Below are 9,764 nucleotides of genomic sequence, written 5' to 3' on the forward strand. Positions count from 1 at the left end.
ACTTTTATCACAGCCACCATACTGTAAAGTGAGGCATATGTGAGAAAGCACAATACTTTCAGAGCAGCTGAAAATTACTGCAGTTCTGGCTTTCAACTTAGGACATCACTAACCTTCCCATCTGAATTAAGAATAGAATCTTGATGTTTAAAGCACAACCCGACCACTTTATGAAAGAAATTATATAACATGGTGCTGTGGCAGCAATGGATTGAACCCAGTGACCTAAAAAGAACTTAAATTTTCATGTTAGGAAATCTACCTGCCAGCAGTAGGTTATATTCCCAGAGAATCAATTATACGTGTAAGCAAAAACATCGTGGAGATGAAGGAGTGTATGAAAGAGCAAGCACAATTCTCTTTTCACAGTGCTGTGAATCAAGAGCAACTGCACTGAAGCCAACAGTTAGACTGGCGTGAGTGAGAAAAGAGCCAGCACTATTGTCCAAAAATTGCTCAGGCCGCCCCTGGAGTCTAATCACAGTAACTGTAGGCAGCTAATGTTACAGCATTTAATATAGACAACCCATGGCTGAAAAGACACTGAAGAGAAAGGATCTAAATTTGGTGTTAGCTAAAATAGCTGAGAAAATGGCAGGGAAATGGTGATTGGAAATAGGAAAAAAAAGGTGCCATCTGAAAAACAACAACACAACTCCTGCTCCTACTCACACCCTCCCCACCACCCCAAAACCAAAAAATGCATAGAGAAAACACAGTTTCTGTATGCTTCACCCACATAAGCTCTGCATGTTCCCAGTCCATGGTTACTGAGCTGCATGCTTGCCTGAAAACAAGTACAATATCTTCTCTTTCCAACAGCAGACATGTTTTGTACATCAATGAATGCTGTGTTATACACACTCAGATTGAGTACCACAGAACGTAAATCTTACCTTTCCAACATGGGTCACTACATCATTTCTTGTCACATATTTGAGTAACAATTTATTAAACAATATCTTAGCTTTCTCCTGCATTAGTTTACTTCCTCTAAACATACTCTCCCTTTTCCATCTCAGACCAGTTAATTCAGCTATCCTAGCTCCTGTCACTTCTCCATTTGAAACAGCACTTCTGACAGCAGTACTTACTCTCAGTGCTCAAACAAAGGCTTGTTCTGGAAAGCTGTCTGGTCGCTAACCTCTTCCTGTATCTCAGCCTCCCTTCTTCAGTTTTTCTTCCAGTTTTTCTGTCTTCTCCATTTATCTTTCATCACACGCTGCCTCCTTCATCTAGTTACACCTCACCTGTAGCATTACCCTCTCTGTTGGCACTACTGTCCCAAGTATAACCATCCAGAAGTTACTGAGGACCTGTAAAATAGCACATGGCGAGTTTATCATCCTGCAGTACAACCCGCTACATTGACACACCATCTCAGCATTAAGAAAAACCATCAAACTGCATTACAATAGGTGCTAAAACACAATTCACAGAACTCTCAAGAACACCGACTCTCTTTTTCTCTTTTTGTCTTTCCTGCTTTATCCTCTATTTTCTCACCCCTTTTCTGTCACAGTATTTTCTTCCACCACTATTGGCCTCACACTCCTCCACGGATTCTCTTTCTTCTGATGTGCCCAAAAGACACATCTGAGCAATGAAGTAATAAGTGGTAAAGCTGCAGTGCTGCCTTTATGTCCTTTGCCCTTCAATAAACAAGGCTGCACCTGGATGCATCCTTAGGATCAGCAAACTAAAGGTCCAGAAAGCATTCAATTCCCAAAGGCTTAAACTAGAGAGCTCTGAAATTAATGCAACTTCTTGGTTCCCTAATGCATGAGATGAAGCACACTGAAAGCAGCAGGAGGAAGCCCGAGATAATTCAAGGCTATTTTCTTTGCATGCATATATTTCCCTCTGCATTGTGATAGCTCTTAGCAACAAGAGCACTGTGGAATGGGGTAGCGACTGGAATTTGGTGATGTCAGAACAGCACAAAACGGGAGATGTATTTTGTAATGGCATAAGACTGAAAAGCATGAAATTACAGCCAAGCAATACTACAACCAAGTAAATTATTTCTCAGCTATTCAACATGCAAAGGGTCAGAAAGAAATACCTTTTTAATATGCAGACTGTTAATTAAAATTAACATAATTTAGGTAGAGAATAAAACCACGTGTTCACCCTAGGTATTCTGCTGTACATAACAGCATCAGATGTTCAGAAGCAGCACATCAGGTAATGAGGGGAAATGCACACTTGGGAGTACTGCTCACCTGCATGCTAAAGACAGCTTCTAAGCCTCATGTAGATCAGCCTCAGCTTTGGCGCATGCCATAGCAGCTACCCCACATCCAACTAGGGCTCTTCCAGAATGTACCAAGGTACAAAAAAATTGGTTTATAGCGTATCAGACATTAAAACATTTTTAATCTGAAAACATTATGTAGTTTCTTCAGACAATACAGCTGTTCCTGAGTGTTCTGGTCAATTTTTAAGATCTTACAAAAGCACATCTACCATTTTCCCTGAGTTTTCCACCTTTTGTTGATCTGTGAATCTTCAGGAAATAAAGGAAAATTACTCAGCAGCACAAAGAAATAACAAAACCTCCTGCACACACATTACTTACATCTAAATGCAACCGAAGTCCATGCTAAAAATCCTGAATAAATTTTTAAAAATACATCATTTTCTACATGGTTTGCTAATACAATATTGAATAATATTTTCAGTAACTGTAAATTTTTCAGTAAACAACGTGATATTTATTTTACATATTAAAACCTTCAAAATTTCTTTTTTGGGGGTAAACATTAATGGGGATAATACATGGCTTCTAAAGGAAGTATACTCTATGTCCTAAATGTACCAGTTTCAAAGCCCTAGAATGTACTGCTCTTTATTTTTGCTGATAATATCTTTTTGTAAAAATGCTGCTTGTGGAATTAATGCTGTAATTTATTTTAAACAAATGTGTATTGACACTCTTACCAATTATTAGCTTCTTACCTAGATTTTAATTCATAGTTCCCATTGCTACCAGCAGGTTTAGAGATTTTCCTTCTGTCTACAGACTTGATCCGCACATTATTTCAAATGAGTCCCTGTGCAGTTTTGGTCACATGAAGGAGCTCGTGCTCTGTCCTGTAACTTGCAAATCTCTTTATCTAAATGGAAGTCCTGGTAAAAAAGATAGAAAAAGAGAAGAAACACTGAATTTACATCATTTTACTCTGAAACACAGAACTAAAGCTTTCCTTTCAGACCCAGTGGGCAAAGCTTTTGGGCTTCCATTTCCACTGAAACTATTCAAACACCATAAACACTTTAACAGACAAGCAGCACTCACTCTGATGTACTCAAACATCTACAAATATTAGGAAAGAAATTGAATATAAAGCACAAAGATAATAAACAATAAGTTAAGAAAACTGGAAAAACAATCTGATTGGCTATGTAATATGCATAAGTAAAGCTAAGGTGGAAGTTTCAACACAAAGACGTATCATGTAAACATTGTGAATGAGTTTGAAAAGTCTCTCTGTGAATTGCAACAAATACACCGTGTAATTGGATACAGTGCCATTTCTCTGAATATTTAATATTAATTACAACACCACTGCTTTTGTCCACCGTTGTACATTTATTCTTGTTATACTGTGTATATACATACTTTGCTACAATAATACTACTGGATCTTCATAAAGAAGCTACATTTCAGCACTTGTTCACTTGATTCATGGAGTCACAGGTGTTACACATCTGGAGTTCCTCTGGCAATGTCTTCTTTCTCTATGTGGAAACTATGCCCAGCAGAAAAAAAAAGAGCATTCCACTGACAGTAAGAGCCTTCACATCCAAGCTATCTTGGGCAGCAGGCCACATGTACAATGAACATGATGTTCCAGCCTCAAGGCCCACACGTGCATTGTACTACACACAGGTCAAGGACAAGGTCACAGTGCACCCCATGCACACACAGTGAGCACTGGACCCACTGCACGCGCCAGACTCACCATGTGCAGCATATTCAGAACTCCGCCTACATTCATCAGGATCAGATGTGCTATCTGTGCACTAAACACACACTTATTTGTCAAGTTATCCTAAAGAAAATACAAGAAGCCAGGCAATACACTGCTCTTTGCATAATCAGTCTTTCTTTAAATTAACAGAAATTACATCTCTTTAAAACAGGGACATCTTACTTTTGTACAGCACCTGTCCCAACAACTCCTGCATCCTGCAACAATAAGAAATACTCTGGAACAGAACACATTCCCCATCAGCGCTGTGGAAGCTGTAAGAATCACAGCTTCTCCTGGTGCTGATCTTGAAACACACAGGAAATTCCAGAGCCAGTAACTTCTCCATATCACTTTGAACAAACAGTTCTTCCTCCCACATACAGCACATTTGAAAGAGGATTGCAGTTTACCTGATGAGTTCTCAATTAGATGCAAAACAAACAAAAATATTTCAGTGCATGGACACACTCTTAGCGTGGCTAATTCCTGTGTAAAAACTGCTGGGGTCTCCAATTATACCCAGTCCTCAGACACAAAGGTCCAGAAGAAAAGAAAACATCATTTGTCTTCAAAGCGTTTTGAAAGTAATATGAAATCACATGCCAGAACTTTACTTTGAAATTCTATTTTCTTTTTACTTGTCTTTAATCCAGCATTAGTAAATCAGGAGCTACCGTGACATCTCAAGTGCTTCCACAAGTATAAGTTCTTATTCCTTTCAGTCATACATTAAGTATGTCTGCAAAATGCTTAACATAATTTCTTAGCTCTAAGCAATTGTCTTGTTATCATCATTTAATACACAACAACAGGAACCAACCCACCCTTATGGCACATGCATTAAATTCACACAGTTGATGCAAATGGTGTATAATTTCCCAGTTCATTTATTTGTAGAGAGAACAGCATTATGCATCATTCGAGGTTGATAGGGGAAAAAAGAAGAACGAAGATAACCTGTTTCTAAATGGTGTATTGATCACATAATTGAAGACTTACAATGCAGTGCAGAAGGCAAGTTATTTGGTTCATAAACTGTGAGAGCTTTTTATTAATAGTTTGTTTGATTTCGCATCTTATATGTTTATAACAAAACAGGAAAAAAAAGCAGTAGAAGGAATGGCAGATTCCAGATTTTTAATATATTGCCTTACAACATCAATACACAGACTTGTACAAACTAAAATACTGAGGTAACCTGACCAGTCTCTGTAAACCTACAAAGAACTCAATTTCCATGGAGAGTTCATGGTGCCATTACACTAAATTGCCTTTAATAGGATCTGGATCTCCAGCCATACCTGGCAGCATTCCCAAAACAACAGTCAATAAATGATATTTTTAAATATAACTGTAAAGACACAAAGAAAAGGGGAGGGAGAGAAATAAGAAGCAAATACAGCACAGATGTAAGGTGGAATGATACAAAGATGGTAACAAAGATGGTAACAGATATTCAAAAGGTAATTTATGAGGAAAAACTCACCAATATGGATGCCTTCACTAGGAACTGCTGAGGCAATCTCCACCAAGGAGCAATCTCCAAGAGATGCTGCTTTAGTGGTGGTCAGCCCTTAAATTAGGTCTAGAGGAGGTGGAGTCAAGCTCCACCCCTTCTAAGAGCACAGCTAAATTACTCTCACCTGTGCTCCCACAGCTGACCCAACACTTGGCTCAGCTGATTAATCAGAGGTTCAGGCTGTGATTACCAATTTCCCATACATACAGAACAAAACCAGAGCATATCATCTCTTCCCTCTTCATATGACCTTTTTTTTTTTTTTTTTTCCCAGCTCCGTTATTTTACTAATTCAACAGCAGATCTTCAGAAATCTAAACAGCTCAGAAACCTTTTCTCTTTCATCTCAGGAAATGGTCTTTATTGTGGAGGGCATCACACTACATATCTTCATAAGCAGGAGATAGAGACAACATAAAAGGGTGAGAGGCATTTTTCAAAAGCCTGAACATGCTGAGGGCAGAGTAGTGGAACCTACAGACAAAACTAAGATGCCAGTAGAGTCACCTAAGTACCAATTTCCAGCCTGAAAGGAGGAGGAATATGCTGATAATATGCTGATGCAAGCTGATGGATGAGGTCACGGATAAGGCTGTCTCCCTCCACCAGCAGCATTAGCAATGGTCAATTTTCTCCTGGCAGCAGGGATCCAAAGAAAACAAAGCAAATGTGTGCCCCCACATTCTGCTCACAGATCCATGGGAACTCACCAGTCTTAGTGAAGCAGGAAACATGCAGAGAATCCTACAACCTCACCACTGAGTATGCTGCAATTCCATTTTAATTTATAAGAAGACTTGAAGATACATTTCCAGGAAGGTGGTATCAGACTCCAAACTTATTTTTAGGAATATGAATATACACAAAGAAAGGGGCAGGAGGTGGGGGATTATTTCTCCACACTGAGCAGCCAGAGGCACCTGGTGACCTCCAGGTTGCTCAGTACAGAGCTATGAAACAATAGCCTCTTTCTCCCAGCACTTTGAATACATCAAAGAACATGAGTTTACATTATGTTGCAGGACCACTCCCTCAGCATACTACCCAGCAATCAGGCCAAGCTGCAGTATGCAATTTTGGTGCTGTATACTATAAAAGTCCGTGCCTCCTAAAACCACACTTAGAATACATCCACATTGCTACCAAATGTGGGGTCACTGGAGCAATGGGACCAGCTTGCTGGTGTGCTGTCAGATGGGGCTGACAGGACATCTGGTATCAGCGTACCTCGTGTCCATCACACAAAAACTTTTCCCCTACAAGCTGGTGCTTTGATTGCAAATTCATAGGTGGTACTTAGGCCCAGAGAGACTTCCATAAGCAGCCTCTTCCCTCCCACCCATTCCCACAGAGCACATACAGAGACTTGTCACAACCACAAAGGGAAATCTGGATATGTCCAAAGAAATGCAAAATCTGCAGGCAGCTGGAGGGAAGGAGACCTTCCTTATCTAGTGGCTGTAAGCTAACAATTATTTTACTGTCTGTCACCTATGGCAGTGTTAGGCAAAAGAGCATACTATCAGAAATTAAAATGGAAAGAATGGCAAACGTGAATGGGAGAAATTAGACAGTTTTAACAGAGATTAATCTCTTTATTTGAGAGATTTTGTTCCAGCCTTTCAGCCATGGGGTCAAGCACTGTTCAAGTGCTTGCAAATGTTTTTTCTTTGTGTTTAAACAAATGAGAACCATCTTAAATATATATGAGAAATGTTGTTATGCCAGGAAGCACAGCACTAACTGTAATGTGACCATAAATATTACAGATGTTATTGATCCCAAATACTAATCAGGGCTTCTAAGATTGGGTTATTATAATTGCAATGATTTTTTAAGTTTCTGACTCACAAAAAAAGCCAAAGTAAACTTAGTCCAACCAAAGTAATTGGAAGTAACTGCAGCTAAGAGGGATGCATTTTGCCAGACTGACTCTGATAAACCCTCATGCTGCCATCACACGAGGTCACCTCTCACTTGGACACCGACCAGCTGCCTGCTCCACATTGTCCCCAGCTGGTGCACAGCTCTATAGTTCACAAAGTTAACAGTCCCTTCTGTTCCCAGCAGCAGAATTTGTCACAACATTCATGATGCTGGTATTGTTCTAAAGTCTTCCAGATACAGCTCCACAGTTCTAGCATGAGAAAAGAATAATTAGGAACCCAGCCACAAGTTCTTTCTCTAATCAGAGAACACAGCATCACTTCTCCTTATGTTTCTTAATAACATTGGAAACACGTTTAAAAAAGAAAAATAATTTTCTGTAGAAATGGCTCACTTACATGAATCTGTGTCTTCCAAATCACTTCACATACAAACTTATGCTGCAGAAACTGAGAATACTTAGGTACGTAACATGTCTGAGCTTTAATGTGATAAACTGTTCCACAGGGCAATCTATCCAGTGGCAAAGCCTGGCTGGCAGGTTCCTGCCCTTTTCCTCACCCAACCTCAAACCGTTTTGGTAGTTTACCCCACAGTTTGTGCTGCCGGAGATGTTTGTGGAGCTGCATTCTAAGTCAAAATGCAGCAAAATGACCATATTTAAGAAAACAAGTTCAAGAAGATGCGGTGCACGTCCCCTGGGGCTGGCAGGAACCTCCTGAACAAACCCTCTAGCCTGAGATTTTTTTGTTGTAATGTACAATCCTTCAACTCTAGGAATGCTGGATGGAGACTGTGTCCAGAATCACTTCACCTGCTTACCCTGCCTGGAAGTTACTTCGGAGTAAAAACTGCAGACTGAACAACCTGAACAAACCTCATCAAATGGACAAGGGATTTAAAAACTATTTATCTAGGAAAGCACCAAAAGCAAAATACTATCTGAACAATACAAGTACTTCGCTTTCCTACTTTTAAAAGTTAATTTTATATTCATTATACTTTTTATGCCTACTTCGAGGACTTATCATTCAAAGAAGAAATAAAGCAATCAAAATGGCAGTTAAGAAAGCACAAATTTAAGTTGTACTTTAGTTGCAGGAAAAGAGTTTCTTGGCGACATGCAGCAGATGTACCAGTAAGAATATTCCATAGGGAATATTCACACACAAATAGGACTGCAGCATGTTTTACTTCATACAGTGGTAAATAGAAGAAAAACACAATACCATCATGCTATCTTCCTTTCTTCTGTACTTTAAGGTCATGTACCTCTATTGTTCCTAATTATTAGTTTTATGAAGCTAATTAAGTGGAAAGCATAAAATAATTTTTGAGATTCATGCATCCTCAACAGAACTATTAATTAATGCCTTGCTGTTTCCAAATGTCAGTGATGATTAAGTAGCAATTGCTTTTGTGAGGCTGTCTACAAGCAAGTTACTCATCTGAGTGGAAGACCATTCTACAGCAATACTTTTAATAGTCTGCTTCAGACAACTGCCTAATGACACGTTACACTGATGTAAGAAAGGAGAACGCATAACGTGAAGAATTGCTGGACATGAATCAGGAGGATTCACTCAGCTCCAAAGCTGGCGGATGGCAGCTGGGAAACATACACCTTGTTTGTAAATGACGCAGCAGTTACTCGAGCCCACGGCCGGCACATGTTTTTGTGACAAATGAGAGAGAACCGTCCAGCTTCCAAGGCTAAAACTGCAGCGGCCCTGAACTCAAGGCAGGAGCACACAGCAATCACTGGCACATGCCTGACGTGCCACCCACAAAGCCTGTGGTGTCCAAGTAGCTCTGTAGTGTGCTGATCGTACCTGCCAGGTGAGGACAGCCCTGGTGGAGGCCCCTCTCCCCAATCACCAAACGCAATCCTCGCTTTGTCAGCAACAGCAACAGCACCTCTCGCCTGCGGTCAGCCCTGTGCTGAGCCACCACAACATCCCCCACAAGGCTGGATGCTGAAGAGATGGGAAGAATACAGATCTGCTACCACACGCTTCATACAGAAATACAGGGCTGAAGCATTAGAACAAATCAAGCCGAGAACTGTGAACGGCAGTAAAACATTACTATCCCTGCTTCACGCATCATCATACGCTATGGAAGTGCCTGTGTGTACATACCTGAGCTGCTCACTGCTGCGTGCCAGCCTGAGCTCCGCGCGTGTCTCCCGAGGCACACGGGCTCCGGGCAGCGCGCATCGCTATATCCGCTCCCGCGGTCCGACTGCGGCGGGACAGCGGCGGAGCAGCGCCGGGTCAGCCCCTGCCGCGCTCACGCACCGCCCCGCCGGCACCCGGCCCGGCCCGGCCCGGCCCGGCCCCGCTCCGCCTCAGCCCCTCGTTGCCCCTCGTAGCGCC

At 41.0% G+C, this 9,764-nt stretch overlaps 1 protein-coding gene across 3 annotated transcripts in view; it reads right to left on the reverse strand.

The window, feature by feature from the left end:
- TLCD4 (TLC domain containing 4) overlaps positions 1–9,690 on the reverse strand; it is a 38,865-nt gene extending 29,175 nt beyond the window's left edge. Inside the window, exons 1-4 of one of the 3 annotated variants that reach the window (XM_015870217.2) lie at positions 9,528–9,690; positions 2,962–3,132; positions 2,226–2,315; positions 1,095–1,316 (exon numbers count right to left, since the gene is read on the reverse strand). The gene's annotated coding sequence lies outside the window, so the exon portion shown is untranslated. The remainder of the gene's footprint in view (positions 1–1,094; positions 1,317–2,225; positions 2,316–2,961; positions 3,133–9,527) is intronic. The other 2 variants (XM_015870216.2, XM_015870220.2) reach the window with 2 other exon arrangements.
- Between the last annotated feature and the right edge of the window lie 74 nt (positions 9,691–9,764).

Source organism: Coturnix japonica, chromosome 8 (genome assembly GCF_001577835.2).
Source record: "Coturnix japonica isolate 7356 chromosome 8, Coturnix japonica 2.1, whole genome shotgun sequence".
NCBI classification, from domain to species: Eukaryota; Metazoa; Chordata; class Aves; order Galliformes; family Phasianidae; genus Coturnix; species Coturnix japonica.